At 37.5% G+C, this 22,461-nt stretch overlaps 1 long non-coding RNA gene across 1 annotated transcript; it reads left to right on the forward strand.

Moving 5' to 3' along the window:
- The first annotated feature begins 815 nt into the window (after nucleotides 1-815).
- LOC142533367 (uncharacterized) lies at nucleotides 816-20,648 on the forward strand. Its single transcript, XR_012816734.1, has 4 exons — nucleotides 816-1,062; nucleotides 1,174-1,281; nucleotides 19,780-20,001; nucleotides 20,238-20,648. It is a non-coding gene; the product is annotated as an uncharacterized LOC142533367 (long non-coding RNA).
- The last annotated feature ends 1,813 nt before the right edge of the window (nucleotides 20,649-22,461 follow it).

A 22,461-nucleotide genomic window follows, 5' to 3' on the forward strand; every position in this document is an offset into this window, starting at 1 on the left:
ATACTGATTTTGAGCAGTTGTACGAGGTATGAGAAAGATACAAGGAGTTGTTGAGAAAGTGTCTGAACCATGGTTTAGAATACTGGGTGCAAATTGAATTATTCTACAACGGTCTAAATGAGAAAACACGAGGAACAGTGGATGCAGCGGCTGGTGGCATGATCTTCATCAAATGTCCTAATCAATCTTGACTTGCTTGAGCAGATGACTATAAATAGCTACTAGTTGCCATCTGAGAGGTCAGGAGTAAAGAGGACAGCTGGAGTTTATGCTGTGGATCCTATTACGTCACTCACTGCCCAAGTATCTGCACTGACCACACGAATAAAATCTATGAATAAGGTGAGCACAACAGAGATTGAGGGTCCATCGATTGTTGCTAAAGAACCACATCTTCCTGAAGAAGCTCAGTACAACAACAACAGGAATGTTAGTGGCTATGGAGGATATCGCGGTAACCCTCTCCCTAATACTCACTACAAGAAAATATGGATTTAATAACACTTAAAAAAAAACAATTTTTTTAAATCTTTGAGCGGTTTTCTTTGAGTATAAGTCAACAATTTTTTAAAACCGTTGTCTATGAACGAGTTTTTTGTGGCTACGACAACGGTTTTTTAAACCGTTGTCTTTGAGCGGGTTTTTTGGGCACTACGACAATGGTTTTAAAAAAAACTATTGTCTTTGAACAAATTTTTTTATGTTTGAATGGGTAAAGTGCATCTATTGCTCACAAATTATCAGAATGTAATTTTCAGGGCATGGAAGTATAAGATCAAGGACCAGAAGCTATAAGATATCTGATTGTGGTGATAACAATGGAGACTTAAGTCCATGTTCAAGTAGGTTACAAAATCACAACATTTTCTTTTCTGGAACCGTGCCTCAGATCTCGAAGGTCGAAAATTGACCAGATGATTCAAACGGGAATGGCAATGACCATGCAGTCTATTTGGATTCCCATTTGGCTATTGGAGCGATTCTTTGAATTTCACATAAAAATTCTCTACTGACATCAAAAGGGAACTTGATGATTCTCACAAGTTATTTGGTAACAATATGGTAATAAATATATATTGAATGTGTTTTAATTGCTAACATATATACTTCATAAACTTGGTGCTATGTTTCAAATCCAACATGTGCTTTATGCTTATGTCTGTGTTTGAATAGAACGGGGAGCTTGAGAATAGATCCAATATTTTGTCATGCCAATTAAGTTTACAAAAGACTTCATCTGAAATGGAGAAGCTGTTGCAGCTTCAAGAGTTAATGAGATTGGTGTTGAAAGGAATATGGAATTCCGAATTCATTTAAGATATTATTTCGATTTTGCACTTCTAGACAAATTTAATAGATTTGTTTTCCAAGATATACTGAATCCTATTATTAGGAATGATTTAATTAAGTTGGAAACTTATCTATAAGATATAAGGTATTTGCTTTAAATTAGAGTTTGATTCCTATTAAACTCTAGTTTCCTTGTATATAGATGGGAAGGATCTATGAAGATGTAGGTCAAAAAAGGACTATATATATATAAGAGGGTCAATTATCAATAAGTGGGAGAGACGCAGAAAAATACTTTGATGGCGACAGGAGCTTTGCTGAAGCATATTCAGTTCTTGAAGATTTGCATAAGGAGCAAGGGTAGTCCGTTTATCCAGTGACCGTGTTGCCGATTGGTGTTGCCAACAATCAAGAACAACACTGACGCAGAGTGTTGATCGAAGAGTGGTTTCATTTGGTTTTTAAGCAATATGTGTTTGTTTTATGCATCTAGATTTGATTTGTGTTTTTGATGCATATTTTAATTCCTTGGAGTGTCAAGGAATTTAGCTTTGTTTCTTTCACTAGTATTGTTTCGTGTAAACAATTTACATAAGTTTTCTAATGAAATTTTTTCCATGAGGCGTCGCACAAGTCTTTGTACTTTTGCATAGTTTAATCCAAGTGTTTATTTAGTAAAGTTATATCCGTATTTAATAATAAATTTCCGCTGATGTGTTGTGTGCAGTGTTGACAACATCGAGCACAACACCCAATTCTGATATATCAGTTTTTAATATTTATTTCTTGTTACTTTATGCGCAATAATTCTTTCAAGTGGTATCAGAGCTGACACTTGATACACTAAGTGATGGATTCTGGTTTATTGCTGTCTTTACAGGAAATACATTAATAGCTTAATGGATCCACTAGCGTCTAACACTGCTTTTAGACCACCAGTCTTAGATGGTTCGAACAATGCTCTCTAGAAAGTCAAGATGAGGATGTACATCAAATCTATCGAAGAAAGGGCATGGCAACGAGTCTTAGATGGTTGGTCTCCACCAAGGATAGTTGATGATGATGGAGATAGTAGAAGTAAACCAGAGAGTTCCTGGTCCAATGATGAAGTTCAAACCTCGAACTTCAACTCAAAGGCACTCAATGCTATATTCACCTCTGTTGATGTCAACATGTTCAGTCTCATCACCAACTGCATTTCTGCCAAAGAAGCTTGGGATATTCTTCAAAAGCACTGCGAAGGTTCTGAAAGTGTTCGCAGAACCAAACTCAGGATGTTAACCTCTAAATTTGAAAGCTTAAGGATGGAGGAGAACGAGACTATTGTGGAATATGATCGTATATTGCGTGATATTGCAAATGAGGCCTTTAGTCTCAGTGATCCTATGTCAAACAAAATACTGGTTAGAAACGTCCTGAGATCCCTTCCTGAGCGTTTTAATATCAAAATCTGTGCCATTGACGAATCCAAGGACACCTCTACACTTAATCTGGATGATCTAATTAGCTCTCTCCGAACATTTGAGATGAATCTAGAACTATAGAAAAGAAATACTGGGAAGGTTGTTGCTTTACAAACGACTGATGATTCTGTGAATAGCCTAATAAAAGAGGCGAAGGATTCTGATCTTGGCGAGGAATCAATCTCCTTAATCACAAAAAAGTTTTGCGACTACCTAAAAGGAATGAGAGATAAGAAGAAGATTGTACCAACATCAAGACCACAATTTGTTCCTTTTGAAAGGAATAAAATAACCGCCCCATCCCAAGGAAATTTTAGATCAAGAAATGATTCATTAGGTCGAACAGAAACAAACAAACTTGATACAGTTCAATGTCGACAATGCTCTGGATTTGGCCATTATGCAAATGAGTGTGCAAACCGACTCTGCAAAAATAAAAACATGGCAGTCTCCTTAAGTGACGATGACTCCGATGAAGAAAGCGACTTGAAGGAAGGTGATGACTGCACTTCACTGTCTGTCATTTAGAAAGATACATGCAAACTGCAGGTCAATCCTTTTGGTATTGCCACTGGCGTTGCAACACCAGGCCGCAACACTGTGTCAAAATCACTATGTCTTAATGCCAAATCAATGAAGAATCCTGAAGTTGAAGAAATCCAGGAATTTTACCAAGAAGAACTCACTATTGAGATTGTGCAGATGATGTACGAAGAACTGTATGGTGATTGGCTCAAGAGGAATAAGACAAATAAAATGCCTTTAAAAGAAAACACTAATCTAAAAAATAGTCTGTCTCGCCTTGAAGTCTTGCTGAGTAAGAAGGATCTTGAACTATGTAAATTCAAGGATGATCTTGAGAAGGCATCGAAGACACTTGCTAAATTCAATTCAAGCTCATCTAAACTTGATGCCATGCTAACTATGGGAAAGGACGGAAGAACCGGCCTTGGATACGTTGAAAGTATATATGAACACGATGAGTCATCCAATGCTGGTTCGAAGAATACAGTATTTGTGAAAGGTGTAGAAGACTACTCTGTCCCCTCAATTTTAGATCCACCCATGAAAAATGTTCCAATTCTAAAAATGACCACTGAACAGAAGCTGAAAACACCAAGTTCAATGCTCTCATCTTCAAAAGGTCTCCATCCATCAAAAAAACCTCAAGTCAAGAAGACTGTGCCAACCTCTCAACCTAAGCAACGAAAGTGTCACTTCATCTGTCACTACTGTCACAAGGCTGGGCACATCAAACCTTTTTGCTACAAACTCAGAGACGACTACCTGAATTGGCAATCAAATCGGGTGTTGCACAACACCAAGCGCAACACCTCAGTCAAGAAATCTACTACAAGGAAAATATGGGTACCCAAAACTGTTATTCAATGCAATGTCGTTTATACCTCTTTAAAAACTAACATTGCAGGTGCATGGTACTTTGACAGTGGATGCTCACGCCACATGATCGGATCTAAAGAACATCTCACAGATTATGTTGAAGTAAAATCTGGGCGTGTGACCTATGGTGGTGGTGCCAAAGGAAGAATAGTAGGCAAAGGAACACTGAATGTTGATGGCCTTCCTGAACTTCATAATGTTCTGCACGTTGAAGGACTTAATTCGAACTTAATAAGCATAAGTCAACTTTGTCACAATGATTTACATGTTAAGTTCAACAAAAATAGTTGTGAAGTTCTTAATGATGCAAATGTTTGTGTAATGTCAGGTACTCGGTCTGCTGACAATTGCTATCTGGTGGGAGAAGGTGATAAGTGCCGAAGTGCCAAGGTGAGTGATCTGGACCTATGGCACCAAAAATTGAGACATGTGAGTTTCAAGACCTTGACGAATTTGTGTAAGTTTGATTTTGCGAGAGGTTTACCCAATCCGAGCTCAGGTAATACATATGTCTATGGACCGTGTCAAAAAGGTAAACAAACTCGTGTTGCACACCCAGTGTTGCAACATTTTGGGACAACACTGTGTCTTGAACTTCTGCACATGGATCTAATGGGTCCAATGGATGTTGAAAGCTTGGGTGGTAAGAAATACTCACTTGTTTGTGTTGATGATTTTTCTCGTTTCACTTGGGTAAGCTTTATAAGAGAAAAATCAGATACCTTTGATGTCTTCAAGAAATTGCATGCCAGAATAACTAATTTGCATGATGAGAGGTTAGTTAAAATACGGACTGATCATGGCAAAAAGTTTGAAAATTCTCTTTTTACTTCCCTATGCGAAAAGAAAGGAATCTCTCATGAATTTTCTGCTCCTAAAACTCCTTAACAAAATGGAATAGCCGAAAGGAAGAATCGAACTCTTCAAGAAATGGCACGAGTCATGCTGAGTTCAAAGAATGTGTCAAAAAGGTTTTGGGCCGAAGCCTTGAGCACAGCTTGTCACATTTCCAATCGTGTGTTTCTAAGGGTGGTTCCACCATGACATCGTATGAAATCATCATGGGGAGGAAACCAAACCTCAAATACTTTCATGTTTTCGGACGTATTTGCCACGTTCTAAATGATCAAGAACATCTTGCAAAATTCGACTCCAAAAGTGACAAGTGCTTATTTCTCGGATATTCAATGAATAGTCGGGCTTATCGTGTGTTTAACTTAAGAACAAGAATAACCATTGAATCTATTAAGGTTGTTTTTGATGATATTGCAGGACTAACAGGAAAATCTAAAGAGGATGATACTGAGGGACTACTGGATTCAAGTGAGCCATCAACCAGCATCGGTGTTAAGACTGGTGTTGAGACCAGTGAGGCAACACCATGTACAACACCGCCACTAATCAGAACAGAAGCCATGGAGAATGAAAACGTCGATGATGATGATGTGATATACAATGAAGGAAGAAATATTCCCAGAAAAATTCAGAAGAATCACCCATCATAACAAATTATTGGTGAAATACATGAAGATGTGCAAACAAGGAAAAAGGAGAAGGTTGACTACCGAAAAATGATCGGATTAGTGTGTATGAACTCCACATTCTCCCAGGTAAGCCACTCATGCTTTGTGTCTTTAATTGAACCTAAAAATGTGAATGAGGCACTAAAGGATGAATTTTGGGTCAATGCCATGCATGAAGAACTAGAACAATTTGTCCGCAATGATGTGTGAGACTTAGTCCCCATACCTTCGAATGTCAATGTTATTGAATCAAAATGGATATTTAAAAATAAAACAGATGAATCCGTTAACATTATTTGAAATAAGGCTCGATTGGTAGCTCAAGGATATACACAGATTGAGGGGGTGGATTTTGATGAAACCTTCGCACCTGTGGCACGAATGGAGTCTGTCCGATTGTTACTTGCTGTTGCATGTCATATGCGTATTAAATTGTATCAAATGGATGTGAAAAGTGCTTTCTTGAATGGCATTTTAAATGAAGAAGCCGATGTCTGTCAACCGAAGGGATTTGAAGACCCTCACCACGTGGACCATGCCTACAAACTGAAAAAGGCCCTGTATGGACTGAAACAGGCTCCACGGGCTTGGTACGACAGGTTAGCTGACTATCTAATAAACTTGGGTTTCAAACGAGGTGAGGTTGACAAAACTCTCTTCATTCGAAAATTGAAATATGATATTTTGATCTGCCAAGTGTATGAAGATGATATCATTTTCGGTGGGTCATCTCAAATACTTGTGAATAACTTTGTGGACTGCATGTCTTCTCAATTCTAAATGAGCATGGTAGGAGAACTAAATTTCTTTCTTGGATTACAAATTAAGCAATTGCATGATGGTATATTCTTGTGTCAGTCCAAGTATGCAAAAAATTTGATCAAAAAATTCTTTACCGACAACTTAAAACATGTGAGAACACCTATGGGGTCGAGTGAAAAGTTGTCTAAAGATGGTGTTGCCGAATGTGTTGACAACACCATGTATCGCAGCATCATTGGGAGTCTTTTGTACTTAACTGCTTTTCGGCCAGATATTATGTTCAGTGTGTGCTTATGTGCTAGGTACCAAGCAGATCCGAAAATTTCACACCTCAAAGCAGTGAAACATATATTAAGATACATTGCAGGTACACTAGAATTCGGTTTGTGGTACACTCATGACACAAACACAAACTTGGTAGGTTTCTCTGACTCTGACTGGGCAGGTGATTTAGACGATAAAAAAAGTACCTCGGGAGGGTGTTTTTATTTAGGAAATAATCTTGTATCTTGGGCTAGCAAGAAACAAAACTGTTTCTCCCTATCTACGGCCGAATCTGAATATGTGGCAGCTGCCAGTTTCTGTTCACAACTTATGTGGATGAATCAAATGATTAATGATTATGGATTCCATAGTGACATAATGATTGTGTACTGTGACAACTCTAGTGCCATAGACATTTCTAAGAACCTTGTTCAACATTCTCGAACTAAACACATAGATATAAGACATTATTTTATTCGAGACTTTGTTGAAAAAGGTATTATTCGACTGGAGTTTGTCAGGACTGAAAACCAGCTGGCCGATATCTTCACGAAATCGTTGGATTTCGAGAGATTTTCCAATTGTAAGGCCCGAGATGTGGATTGGTAAGCAGAACTTATTAATGCATGACTTGATGTATTTATCGAAGGGTGAGGAAGCGACGTTGCGATTCGAATTGAGTTGCAAAATATATTGTTGGGACAGCAAAGACAATGCACCCGCGGTCGTTTAGCATAAAATCTTGAAAGTTAACAGTAGCTGGACTACACCCGCGGTAAAGAGAGAGACCGCACCTGCGCCAAGAAGTAGACCGAACCCGCGATGCAAGGGCAGAAAGTTGGGTTTTGAGGGAAAAAGCCACCGCACCCGCTCTATGAAATATACCGCACCCGCGGTTGATGAACAAAGAGTTGGCTATTTTTACAGTAGGGATACCGCAACCGCGGTGCCAGACATAGCGCACCCGCGGTGCTGCTACAGTAGGGTCACCGCACCCGCGGTCCAAGAATGAGCGCACCCGCGGTCGTTCCTTCTGAATTTTTTGAAGGTGATCCAATACGTGCAGCGCACCCGCGGTCCAAAGGTGAGCGCACCCGCGGTGCGACGTGCGCGAGAAAGAAAGGGGCCACTTGCCTTACATGCAACGTATATATGTATATATATATATATATATATATATATATATATATATATATATATATATATAGCAAGCACGAATTGTTCCTCAGATTTCAGAGAAAGGGAGCGAAGCTTTGAGAAGAAATATCCTTACACCTTTCTATTTCGATCCGTCCGTCAGATTTTGAATCTGACTTCAGTACTGAATTCCTATCGACGCAAGCTACAACTGGACGTAAGTTTTGTTACGTTTAGACATGATTTGAAATTATGATATTGTCAGAATTGAATATGACTCATATATGGTGTTTCTGATACAGTAGACATCGTATAATTGAAGTCAGATTAAAGAACAGACTGTTTATGTAATTGTTATGATTTTCGGAGTTGATTTGATTTAGATTCGATATCAGATTTGTATTGTTATTGAGATTATGAGTTGTACCGATATTGATTATGAGTTCTGGTATTATATCTGTGATGTTGAGATTGACGAGGTTATCGAGACTGTATTGTTATGCCGTCGAAACATCAGTAGATTGATATTGATCAGATTTACGATTGATGGAGATTGTATTGTTGTACTGTATGTCGATTGACATTGATCAGATTTTATTTTGATTTGAGTATTGATCAGAACAGGTTCTGAATTGAGTTTTATATTGATATTGTGCCTGTTCGATATTGTCATTGCCAGATTGGGTATGGACAGAGTTGAATTCGAGACTTCGTCTTCGTCAGACCGAGAAGAGAAAGGTATAAATCGATGTTAACTGGGAGATCGACTTGAGTTAGATTTAACTCGAGTTTCCCTAAACCACATACTTGTATGGTATTGTTTTATACCTTTGTGTTTTAATGATTATGTTTATTCTATTAAATTAGAAAGTAGAAAGCAGAGAGCTATTGAGTGAGAGTCACTGATAGAGGGGCTAGATTATGACAGAGGAGTCACTGGCCCATTGCACATTGTCAGAATAGGGTTAGTCTTGGACAGACATGCCAAGACACTGGACGTTTGGTATATCGAGATGCTTCAGATACAGATAGCATCCTTATTACAGATTATTCGATATAGACTAGACCAAAGTCCAGAAATAAGAACGTACCGCCACCGCGACCGGTAGTAGTAGGTGGGAGACCTGTTACCTTCTTATTCACCGGGATCCCTAGATTAGATGAGAGATGAGTCGAGTCTGAGATGCCGTGTCATGAGTTGAGTCACAGATTGTATAAATTATGTTTCGTAGATTACAATTCTTGTTTTATTTACAGTTTGATATTGATTCGCATTGTCAAATTATGATACATGTAGCGATATCTGTTTCATGCTTTATTATACCATGGCATGTACACATTGTTTATACTGGGATTTATTCTCACTGGAGTTATCCGGCTGTAGTCTTGTTTGTATGTGTGCATGACAACAGGTGGGACATGATCGAGGTCAAGAAGATGATGAGAGAGGAAAAATTTAGCGTGGTGATTCCGGACTTGTTGTAGATATGGTTCTAACACTTGAAATCTAGTAGTTGAACATTAGTCTAGTCTGAATGTTTATTGTACAGAACTGTATTTTTATACTGATATGTATATTAATTAAATTCCATTACGTTCCGCTCTTGTATTGTAAAAGGAAAAAAAATTTAGACCCTGTTTATCTTAATTGATAATTATATCCCAAAAAAAAATGATTAAGAAGATGATTAGCGTCCGGGTCCCCACAACAGGTGGTATCAGAGCATTAGGTTCCAGAACTGTAAGTTTTTTTTTTTTAGACTGAGATAGAGGAGAATGAGCGGGGTAGATTGAGTTTCTTTCTTGCTTTTGATTGCTAGCATGTGATTTATTATAATGTTGAATTACAGTATATGCTAGCATGATACTATGAATTACTGCTCTGCAATACATGTTTACCTGATTATCTGAGTTGATTTGGTATTATGTATTTTGAGTATGAATCAGACCTGATTCTTGATCAGCAGTAAGATGATCAGAGGAGGACTGAAACAGGTTTGTTGTATTTGGTTACTAATGCTTTTGGTAATCAGATATACCTCCTCGAAGAATTCCAGAAAGAGGTAGTACTTCGATTGATCAGATAGATGTATCAGAAACTCCGATGGAAATACAGTTGAAACAGTTTCAGTCATTTCAACCGCCGATTCTGAGAGGTACTGAGACATCTGATGATTGTGTGAATTGGTTAGATGATATAGAGATATTGTTTGATTCACTTGAGTATCCAGACGAACGGAGAATTAAACTAGTGCCCAACAAGTTACACGACGTCGCAAGGAGTTGGTGGATTACCAACAAAAGAGTATTAGAACAGCGTGGTACGGTAATTACGTGGGAAATCTTTAGAGCTGAATTCTATCGAAGATTTTTCTCAGTTTCGTACCGGGAGGACAAGAAAGCAGAGTTTGAGAATTTGAAACAGGGCCAATTGAATATTGAAGAATATGTTGCTAAATTCTCTACTTTATTACGTTTTGCTCCTCTTATAGTTGGGAATGATGAAGCTGTAGCGGATCAGTTCATCAACGGATTGAATGCTGAGATATCTTCCTTGGTAAAGGTAGAGCGACCCCAGCATTTTGGTGATGCTTTGAATAAAGCAAAGAGAGATGAGGCAAGTTTGAGTCGACAACGAGGGAGGTTGGATGTGATCCGACCCCAGACACAGCAATCCCCTCTCAGATTTGATAGTGACAGTACGAGTGGGAAGCCAAATTTGTTGAAAGCTCGAAAGAAACAGTTTAAGAAATTAGGGAGCGGACCGAGCGGTTCATCTAGCTCCAGTGGTTCTAGCCCGAGTTATACTGGAGTTTATTGCAGGACTTGCGGAGGAAGACATTCCACAGAGCAATGCCAAGGAGTACTTGGCAGTTGCCATATCTGTCGACAGTCAGGACATTTTGCTAGAGTTTGTCCACAGAGAGGTTCCCAAAGATTTCAGGGAGCAGAATCATCTGGTGGTAGTGACCGAGGAACAGACCCAGGAGGCACTTGATGATATATTGGTAGGTAACTGTTCTTTTATGATTATTTTGCATATGTATTAAGAGATATTAATACATCTTATTCATAATTGTGTATGAATTGCATTGAGACATGCTTTATGTATTGGGTCTGTATTTACTGTAGTATTGATCTCTTTACCTTTTGGGGAGATGATTTGATATCAGTGATATTCTGTGAAATATCGTATACTACAGTAAGATGAGAATGAGATTGAGTTAGATTATGTTGTACTTTTATTGTCTGATTCTGGCAGCATTATTGATAGGGATATATGGAACAAGTACATAGCTATTGTAGATTCTTACCAGGAAATGGTAAGATTCGGACCTGAAATGGCTGAAGAATGAATAATGTACGGTAAGGATTTTCGATTTTTAAATTCCTTTGATTTCCGTATTAATTATGATTCGATGATTATCGAAAGGAATGGAGTTATTCCTTATGCATTCAGTTGATTACTGAAAATGAATATACCATGAGCTGATTTGTCAGTAGCAGGAGAATTGCTAAAGTCTTTCTAGATGAAATTCCGGATTTGCCTTATATCAGGGAGAGTGATTTCCGCCTTGATTTGATACCAGGTACTGGTTTTAGAAGTCCGTACAGAATGATACTGATTGATTTGAAAGAATTGAAATATCAGTTAGAAAATTTACTGACCGAAAGTTACATCTGATTGAGTGTTTCTCTGTAAAATACTTCAGTTTTATTATAGGTTGATGAATCCTGGATTCAGAGGTATTCTGATGATTTTATGCCGTTAATCTATGATATTTTGTGATATACTCGTGGCATAGGACTGACTGAATCGAATATCTTTTATTGAAGGATTTGAGAACTGAAATTGTTGTATACATAAATTGTTCAGATATGAATCTTGATTAAAACATATTGTATTCCGAGTATGTGATATCCGAATATGGTATACCGATTGATATTAGCACAGCTGAGGCAGTGATCAATGGCTGAGAATGACACCGAGTCAGAAATGTCAGAAATTTATTTTTTCATGAGTTTAGCAGATTATGATATGTAACTGTTGTTTTGAAATTGCTTACGAATTGTTATTGTTCTAAAATAGTATTTGAGACAGAGTATATTGTTTGGGGGACATTACATTCGAAGATGATATAGTAGTTGATCTAAACAACGTTGAAGATGTAATCGGTTAGTCAGATCGAAAATATTGTCAGAAATCACGTTCTATGAGTTTATTAGATCAGTATAGATGATTGATATTTAAAATCTGAGCCGATATTGGTGTTATTCTGAATCCGTATTTGATACAGATTGTTGTATATTGTTGAGATTATATACAGTTCAAGCCGAATCAGAGCTGATTTTGAAAGTTACAGCAGTTCAGAAGTTTGATCAGAATGTACAGAACTTGATTTCTGTAAGCAGAGTAGGGTGTCAATCAGAATATCAGAAGCGCACAGTAGTCAATTCAGTATTCTTGCTAGTAACAGAAAAGATATGATACTTCGAAAAGACAGTTTTGATATAAACAGAGGAGATCAGTTGTAGCAGAATTTGTACGGAAATGTCTGAATCGTCGACAGATGAAAACAGAAAGATAGAAACCAGGATATTGGTTATCTAGATTATCGGTTCTTGAATAGAAATGGGAGTACATTTCTATGGATTGTGTGACGATACTACTGAAATCTTGACAAGATAGTGCTGTGATGTGATTATGATTGACAGATTGCTCAAATATGCCTCTATTATGTTGTACAGGAAGATGTACAGACATGATCAGATGACTGAGATTTATGTAAGAAAAGGGGTCAGATTGTATTGAATGCCAAAGTTGATTATATCATACTATGATTTTTGATTGATTCTGTACTTTTGGCAGAGTATACAATAAACTCTTTCATCTATTGTCTATAAATAGACGGATAGTCAGAGCGAACTGTCCTGAGACTGGAGGATATCCAGGACATGTAGTGTTGGATTTTAGCACTAGTTGACATGATTTATTGTCACTTTGTGAATGATCGTATAACTATAGCTATCAGATGAGTATTGAGATAGCTTCAGTTACGGTATTATATAGTGAGAACTGTAAATTTCCTTTGCATAGAGATAATATCTCGGAGATACCTGAGATTGGATCTGATAAGGTCAGAGATACGATAAAGAAAATGCAACTAAGAGAACGAAGACAGCTCAGAATAGACAGACTAAATAAGCCAACGTCTTACGATGACTGTTGATATTTGAGGCTGAAAATTTAATATAGCACTGACTGGGATAAACAGAGGTGGTAGCAGATGCTGATATTGATTTTTTAGGAGCTGTGGATTGGTATATACGGATGTTGTATAGCCAGTATTTCAAGATTGATTCGAACAGGGTTATTCCGAAAGATATTATGATATTATACTTTTTGAATTATTACTCCAGTCTGGAATCAGAGATCCGTGAAAGAAAGAAAATTAAGAACGAAGACTATTCTACTGTTGAATATACAGTAAAGTCGTCATGGCATTAGAAATGTTACTTGAAAGACAGAATCTGATATGAGACTGAGATTTCAGGATTGTTTCAAGGAGATGAGTTTTCTGAGTAACCTCTCTTATACATTTCTTTCTTATATATATATCTGATTCGATTGCCTATGAGTTCAAGGACGAACTCATATCTAAGAGGGGGAGAAATGTAAGGCCCGAGATGTGGATTGGTAAGCAGAACTTATTAATGCATGATTTTATGTATTTATCGAAGGGCGAGGAAGTGACGTTGCGATTCGAATTGAGTTGCAAAATATATTGTTGGGACAGCAAAGACAGTGCACCCGCGGTCGTTTAGCATAAAATGTTGAAAGTTAACGGTAGCTGGACTGCACTCGCGGTAAAGAGAGAGACCGCACCCGCGCCAAGAAGTAGACCGCACCCGCGGTGCAAGGGCAGAAAGTTGTGTTTTGAGGGAAAAAGCCACCGCACCCGCGCTATGAAATATACCGCACCCGCGGTTGATGAACACAGAGTTGGCTATTTTTACAGTAGGGACACCGCAACCGTGGTGCCAAATAGAGCGCACCCGCGGTGCTGCTACAGTAGGGTCACCGCACCCGCGGTCCAAGAATGAGCGCACCCGCGGTCGTTCCTTCTGAATTTTTTGAAGGTGATCCAATACGTGCAGCGCACCCGCAGTCCAAAGGTGAGCGCACCCGCGGTGCGACGTGCGCGAGAAAGAAAGGAGCCACTTGCCTTACATGCAACGTATATATGTATATATATATATAGCAAGCACGAATTGTTCCTCAGATTTCAGAGAAAGGGAGCGAAGCTTTGAGAAGAAATATCCTTACGCCTTTCTATTTCGATCCGTCCGTCAGATTTTGAATCCGACTTCAGTACTGAATTCCTATCGACGCAGGCTACAACTGGACGTAAGTTTTGTTACGTTTAGACATGATTTGAAATTATGATATTGTCAGAATTGAATATGACTCATATATGGTGTTTCTGATACAGTAGACATCGTATAATTGAAGTCAGATTAAAGAACAGACTGTTTATGTAATTGTTATGATTTTCAGAGTTGATTTGATTTAGATTCGATATCAGATTTGTATTGTTATTGATATTATGAGTTGTACCGATATTGATTATGAGTTCTGTTATTATATCTGTGATGTTGAGATTGACGAGGTTATCGAGACTGTATTGTTATGCCGTCGAAACATCAGTAGATTGATATTGATCAGATTTACGATTGATGGAGATTGTATTGTTGTACTGTATGTCGATTGACATTGATCAGATTTTATTTTGATTTGAGTATTGATCAGAACAGGTTCTGAATTGAGTTATATATTGATATTGTGCCTGTTCGATATTGTCATTGCCAGATTGGGTATGGACAGAGTTGAATTCGAGACTTCGTCTTCGTCAGACCGAGAAGAGAAAGGTATAAATCGATGTTAACTGGGAGATCGACTTGAGTTAGATTTAACTCGAGTTTCCCTAAACCACATACTTGTATGGTATTGTTTTATACCTTTGTGTTTTAATGATTATGTTTATTCTATTAAATTAGAAAGTAGAAAGCAGAGAGCTATTGAGTGAGAGTCACTGATAGAGGGGCTAGATTATGACAGAGGAGTCACTGGCCCATTGCACATTGTCAGAATAGGGTTAGTCTTGGACAGACATGCCAAGACACTGGACGTTTGGTATATCGAGATGCTTCAGATACAGATAGCATCCTTATTACAGATTATTCGATATAGACTAGACCAAAGTCCAGAAATAAGAACGTACCGCCACCGCGACCGGTAGTAGTAGGTGGGAGACCTGTTACCTTCTTATTCACCGGGATCCCTAGATTAGATGAGAGATGAGTCGAGTCTGAGATGCCGTGTCATGAGTTGAGTCACAGATTGTATAAATTATGTTTCGTAGATTACAATTCTTGTTTTATTTACAGTTTGATATTGATTCGCATTGTCAAATTATGATACATGTAGCGATATCTGTTTCATGCTTTATTATACCATGGCATGTACACATTGTTTATACTGGGATTTATTCTCACCGGAGTTATCCAGCTGTTGTCTTGTTTGTATGTGTGCATGACAACAGGTGGGACATGATCGGGGTCAAGAAGATAATGAGAGAGGACAAATTTAGCGTGGTGATTCCGGACTTGTTGTAGATATGGTTCTAACACTTGAAATCTAGTAGTTGAACCTTAGTCTAGTCTGAATGTTTATTGTACAGAACTGTATTTTTATACTGATATGTATATTAATTAAATTCCATTACGTTCCGCTCTTGTATTGTAAAAGGAAAAAAAATTTAGACCCTGTTTATCTTAATTGATAATTATATCCAAAATAAAAAATGATTAAGAAGATGATTAGCGTCCGGGTTCCCACACCAATCTTCGGAAATCTCTCAGCATGTGCGTACTATAAATCTTTTGTTTTGTGTTGTCATTGGTGTTGCCAACACCAGAGACAACATCCTTTTTGTGCATGCCCATTATTAGGATGATAGGCTTACTGCATATTCATAACCATAATATTTTTTTTGCAATGTCTGAACAGTGAAGGCAATTTCTGAAAGGTACTCTCTAAGTGTTCATACTTCCAATCAAATGTTGAGAAATAAGTTATGCTCGAATAAGGCATCGCGTAGTTGAGGATATTCATGAATTTCGTGATCTTGTCCAATGTGAAAAAGTGACTTGGAAAACGCGAGCATAAGGAGAAAAACAGAAAAGAGGTAAACAAAAAGATATAAAAAAAAATTGTTGAGAAGAAAATGGAAAAAACTACCTAGAGGAGTCCATTGAAGATCGTTCTTCTAGTGTGGGAACTAGCATTTCTGAATTAAAAGAAAATTTTATGGAAGTTTTAAATGAAACTTAGTGGTGTTGCCATGAGGTGTTGCTAACACCAATTTCAGACACTGCACAATTTATACACTGCCTGACATTTTGAAAATACATCATATTGGAGGCATATGTAGGACATGCATATTGTTTTTTTTTGTTTCGTGAATTCATCATGTACAGTACATTTCAGTATTGACTCATGATGGTTAATAAAAACCTTAATTGGCCATGTTGAAAAGAAGTGACTTCTTATGGATATGGGGTGAACTCGATGTGGGGTTGATCTGGCTGTTCTTTGAAATTGTTGTGACTCGATTTTTCTTTTACCGTTTGATGCGAGGGGTAAAATTGTGATTAAGTAGGATATATTTCGAAAATGGTAACCGTTGAGTCCTGAAATTTTTTTACCATTACTATGCAACGTTCCGGAATAAAAAAATATTTGTTACCGTTGCTGCGAGGGTTTTTATACCAAATAAAATTTTGAACAATTTCTTTTTGCCCTCTTCTCTCTGCCTTCACAATATTGACTACTTCTTTTTGTTTCCTCCCTTATCTGTGACAAACTGTTTTCAAATTACTCGCTTAACATTATCTTTCTTGAAAACAATGGTAGATCATCAATTTGATCCACAGGATATACGAAGTGAAATGGCGGCAAGTCACGGTGTTTCTCCTCCGGAGACAACACCACAAACAATACCACCTTCTGAGAGCCTTCCTGAGAACCCTCTGCAGATAGTGGCTGTTGACTCAGAACCTATCCCGTTGGAAGAAATTCTTCCTTGAGAACCAGGATATCCTTGGGATGCAGACAATCCTTCGAATTATGAAGCGTATCGACGGGCTTTTCCCCCACAACCTCAGAATTACCGACGACGATCAAAGCGGAAAGAAGGGTATAGCCCTAATTTCGACCAACCGAAGAAACCCAAAATGGCAACCTATTTTACTCTTGATCCAGACTTTTCGTCCGGAGATGACTCAAGTGATAATAATTTTGAGTTGGTTCATCGAAAGCAGTCAGCTCGTACAAAGAAAACATCAGCTCCGTCATCCTCCTCCGCTCCTCCAACTGATAAATCTCCTGAGCCCCCTAACGAGGTATGTTTCTCTTCTGAGGATGAACAATCTTTGGCAAACTTTATGAACAGTTTGAAAGAGGCGAAAGCCGGACAGGCTGTGGGGTCTACTGGGGATGAAGCCCCACCTGTTGTCTCTGAGGAGATTGAAACAAACTCTGATTCTGACTCTGAAGCCAAAGAATCTGAGAGTGCCCCTGCTCCTGAAGTTGAACCTGAAGAACCTACTGATGGTGTTGACATAGGTGTTGAAGATAATGTTGACAACACAGAAACTGTAGACTACAATGTTGCCCACTCCTTCTCGACGAGATTCTACTCTGAGGCGGCTGTTAGCAGATGGTCTCTTTATGCTCATCTAGAATTTATCGAAGAACGAAATATCGACTTCGAGGCGTACGGAAGGTATAACTTAACTACGTTTTTTGCAAAATCGAAGGCTGAGTTCTACTGTTAATTCTATCATGCCTTATGCAAGAAGACCAATACTTGAATTCTACTGCAACTTGGTCTTTGCTATCAGAAATGGGCGATCTGTCAAGTACGGCAGAGTGTTTGTTTGGGATATCATTTACGATTTCTCTCCGTCCTCTATCAATGAATTCTACAAAACCCCATCGGAAGACGGTATTGCTGACTTTCCTCACATTGATAAAATCACTATATTTTTACTGGCGGAATGGTCACTACGTTTCCATACCTTCCTCAACGCCTTTCTGTAGCAAACTTGACTTCGTTTTACTCTGTGCTACACAAAACGGCGATCCGTAACTCGACCCCATCTACAAAATCTACTGTGGTTACACGGCAACAAGCCATTGTCTTGTTCACTATAGGCACCGAGCGTCCTTTTAATTTTGGACAGTTGGTCTTCACCACTGTCATGCAGTTTGCTGAAGGGCAGATGAAGTCTGTAAAATTGCCATTTCCCTCTCTTATATTTGGGATCCTTGAATCTCAAGGGTTTGTGCCTGATGAAGATGATCAGCTAACAGAGATTGGAGAACCGTTAAAAATCTCTCTTGCTTTTCTTTGAGGAAATCGGAAAGTGGACCTCCCTTGGTCGGCCAATGTGGAATCTGATGTTGCTGTCCCCCCTGCTGGTGTTTCTCCTGGTGTTGCCCCTGGTGCTGGCAACACCACTACTTCGTCCCTCTCCAACTCTGATGACTATATCGTTTTGATATTCCCCAATGTCCATGAACAAATTGCTTTCGGTTTTCAACAGATTCAACAGGCCCGGGATACCATTGCCTCTGAAAACATGCTGATCAGCCAATCCAATGCCACAATCGCCTATTATGAAAACTAATTGTGGATTATTGGCTGCTCCTCGAGGTAGGCGTACATTCTGGCCAAAAAGGGGGAGATGGAGATGCTGCACCGGGATCGGAGACTGGTCCCTCGAATGCTAATCAGGGAGATTGTGATAATGAGGAGGACACTGATGAACAAGCTGATTAGGCTTATGCGTTGGTCTTGCTTTATGTTTACTTTGCTTCTTATTTTTGTTCCATATATGCTGTTGAAGTAATGATATCGTGTCTTGATAATTCAGGGGGATAAGCAACCTACAGCTCAGATACAACTCAAGGGAATCGTGACTCAGGGGGAGTTGGGTTATATTTGTCATTTTTTTGGGAAGTTTTTGTCCAGAATTGCAAAAAGGGGGAGAATGAAAAGAATATTGTATTCCGAATTCATTTAAGATATTATTTCGATTTTTCACTTCTAGACAAATTTAATAGATTTGTTTTTCAAGATATACTGAATCCTATTATTATGAATGATTTATTAAGTTGGAAACTTATCTATAAGATATAAGGTATTTGCTTTAAATTAGAGTTTGATTCCTATTAAACTCTAGTTTCCTTGTTTATATGTGGGAATGATCTATGAAGATCTAGGTCAAAAAAGGACTATATATATAAGAGGGTCAATTATCAATAAGTAGGAGAGACGCAGAAAAATACTTTGACGGCGACAGGAGCTTTGCTGAAGCATATTCAGTTCTTGAAGATTTGCATAGGAAGCAAGGGTGGCCCGTCTATCTAGTGACTTTGTTGCCGATTGATGTTGCCAACACTCAAGAACAACACTGACGCAGAGTGTTGAACGAAGAGTGGTTTCATTTTGTTTTTAAGCAATACGTGTTTGTTTTATGTATCTAGATTTGATTTGAGTTTTTGATGCATATTTTAATTCCTTGGAGTGTCAAGGAATTTAGCTCTAGTTTCTTTCACTGGTATTGTTTTGGTGTAAACAATTTACATAAGTTTTCTAGTGAAATTTTTGCCATGAGGCGTCGCACAAGTCTTTGTACTTGTGCATAGTTTAATCCAAGTGTTTATTTAGTAAAGTTATATCCGTGTTTAATAATAAATTTCAGCTGTTGTGTTGTGTGCAGTGTTGACAACATCGAGCACAACACACAATTCTGATATACAACTTTTTAATATTTACTTCCTGTTACTTTATGCGCAATAATTCTTTCAGATGTCTTATTGATCCTGATGAGTGACCGATCTTGAGTAGTCTATTTTTTCATTGATGTTTGGGGATAACATTATTCAAACGAACCACCCTTGAGATATCAATTGTACCATACAGATGGAGGGGATGAATTCCTTTGTTTCCCAAGTTGCTGAAATAGCAGCACAAGAAAGAGCAATGCTTGATGAATGCGAATCACTAATGAGCATTACAGCTGCATTTCAGGTGAGGTTATAGAACTTTTCTTCTCAAATAATATTTATCTACTTTACCACAGAACTATAATGTATATTTTTAGAAATCATAAATAGACATTCAGGTTTTGCTAAAGAGACATCATTATATATTATCACGTATTTCTACTGTTTTATTTTTTGTTTCGCATTACATTTCTTTTGCAAGGACTAGTACATATTTGGTGTATGAAATTGCTGAAAATTAGCTTGAATGTACATGAGCAGGTGCAAGAATACAGCCTCAGAACCCATATATCTTAGTCGAGACAAGCTTTGGGAAATGACGAATCAGCAATATTCTGATTTTACATCTCTATATAATGTGTTGGAATTTTTCTTGTGTTGTCAAAAAAGGAATCCTATTGTTTGAAAATGGGTGGGTGAAGGCAAATCACAAAACATAGGATCTTGAGAGGTAATTTTTATCTTTTATGAAAATGGGCTTAATTGAACTTTAATGGATGTAGGAATACATTATTTGGCTTGTGAATTGACTTGTATGAATTTGTTTGTACTACATAGACAAATAATAGTCTCTAAATTTACTCGAGTGCTAAGTTTTTCCATCTATATTTTCGCTTTTCACCTTACAAAGCTTCCGTCTTTCTGTCCAATGTAGACCCACTATGTTTTATTGCAATCTTCCTTTAATTTTTAAAGAACAACTTCAACAACATGTCTGTGTTCATGCAATGGAAGCAGTCATGGCTTGTTGGGAGCTTGAGCAATCATTGCAAAGCTTCACTTAACACCTTTTATTCCTTGTTAACGATAAACTTGTGATAAATTAAATGATTTTTATAGTTCATTGTTTTTATATTCCTTGTGAAAAGCTTATTTTATATGCTGAATTGAAATATATACTCGGAGTTTCTTTCCTTGAGTTGATATTGAAATTAGTACTCCCTCGAGGTTCTTCAGTGTTGTGCATATGATTACAAAATTTCTTCATTTGATTTTCCTATTCTGCTTTACATGGGCTCGATAGACTTCTTGAGTTAACAAGTATCCATATGTCCATGAATTTAAATCACTACTATGTCTAATGCAACATGCCATCTTTATCTTCTTCAAATTTTCTCTCGTATCTTTTTTTTGTTTTAAACTATAAATGCTACTCGTTATGCAGTAGGGAGCAAGAGGGTGATCCGTCTCAATTGAATTTTTAAAGGGGTGAGTTATAATTAACAAATGCGTTGTTTGATAGATTATTTCATGTCGTGATTTTTTTTTGTTGGTTTTACGTTCTTTCGTTTCTTCTGGACGAATACGTGAAACCGGATGCAGCAATTTTGGTCAATCACAAGTTGGAAAATAAAGAGTATGCTTTTTCAAAAGAGTGAATATGAGAATATGTTCTAGAATTAATTTTTTATTATGTTTAAAATTTTTATTGTATTTTGTTAATCATGCATACTTAGTAGTTGTTAAGTGTTGAAATGTTGATTGATATTTAAAATAATTATTGTTTAAATTTGTTGGTTATAATAATAATTGTTATTTTTAGATGTTTATACATTTTATATTCAAAATATATTTTTAAACAGTAGATTAATTAATAGGTAAAAAATTAATAAAAATTCTAAAATTTAAAAAATACATCGTTTTTAATCTGTTGCAAAAGTGTTGTCTTAGTTAAAAAAACAACGGATTTTATCCGTTGCCTATGTGTAAAAAAAAGCGTTGTCGTTAGCAGTGTTTTTAAAAGTCCGTTCAAAGACAATAGATAAAAACCATTGTCTTTGACAGAGTTGAGCGAAATTTTAACAACAGTGCTTATGACAACACATTTTTCTCCACATAGACAACGGATAAAATCTGTTGTCTTTTGGCGTTTTTGTTGTAGTGACTTATCATCCTGTTTTGAGAAATCATGTAAATTTTTCATATGCAAATAACAAAAATGTGTTGAATCCTCCACCGGGGTTCAATACATCAAAGAGGAGAAGGAAAGCCTTCGTTTGAGGATTTGGTAGGGAGGTTTGTCGCTGAATCTAGTAAAAGGATGGCGAGGACTGAGTCTCGCCTTGACAGTATGGGAACTCACATAGGAAATATGGGTGCCATGATGAAATACTTGGAGACACAAATTGGACAGTTGGCTACTGCATTAAGATATCAAAATAAAGTCCGTTTCCCAAGTAAAACTGAACTTAACCTAAAGGAGCAGTGCAAAACAGTTACTTTGAGAAGTGGAAAAGAACTTGAAGTTGAAACATCCAAAAAAAAATTGGAAAGTGATAAGACAGATGAAGAGGGTGAATCTGAGGAGAGAAAGGAGAAGAAAATTGAGGAGTCCAAGACTGAGGTTGAACGGACTCGTATATTGAAGCCGACCCTTCTATACCCTCAGAGGTTCAAAAAAAGAATTTGGATGATCAGTTTGCAAAATTCTTAGAGATTTTCAAGAAGATTCACATGAACATGCCATTTGCTGATGCTTTAGATC

The sequence above is a fragment of the Primulina tabacum genome, chromosome 18, assembly GCF_025594145.1.
Source record: "Primulina tabacum isolate GXHZ01 chromosome 18, ASM2559414v2, whole genome shotgun sequence".
Lineage (NCBI taxonomy): Eukaryota > Viridiplantae > Streptophyta > Magnoliopsida > Lamiales > Gesneriaceae > Primulina > Primulina tabacum.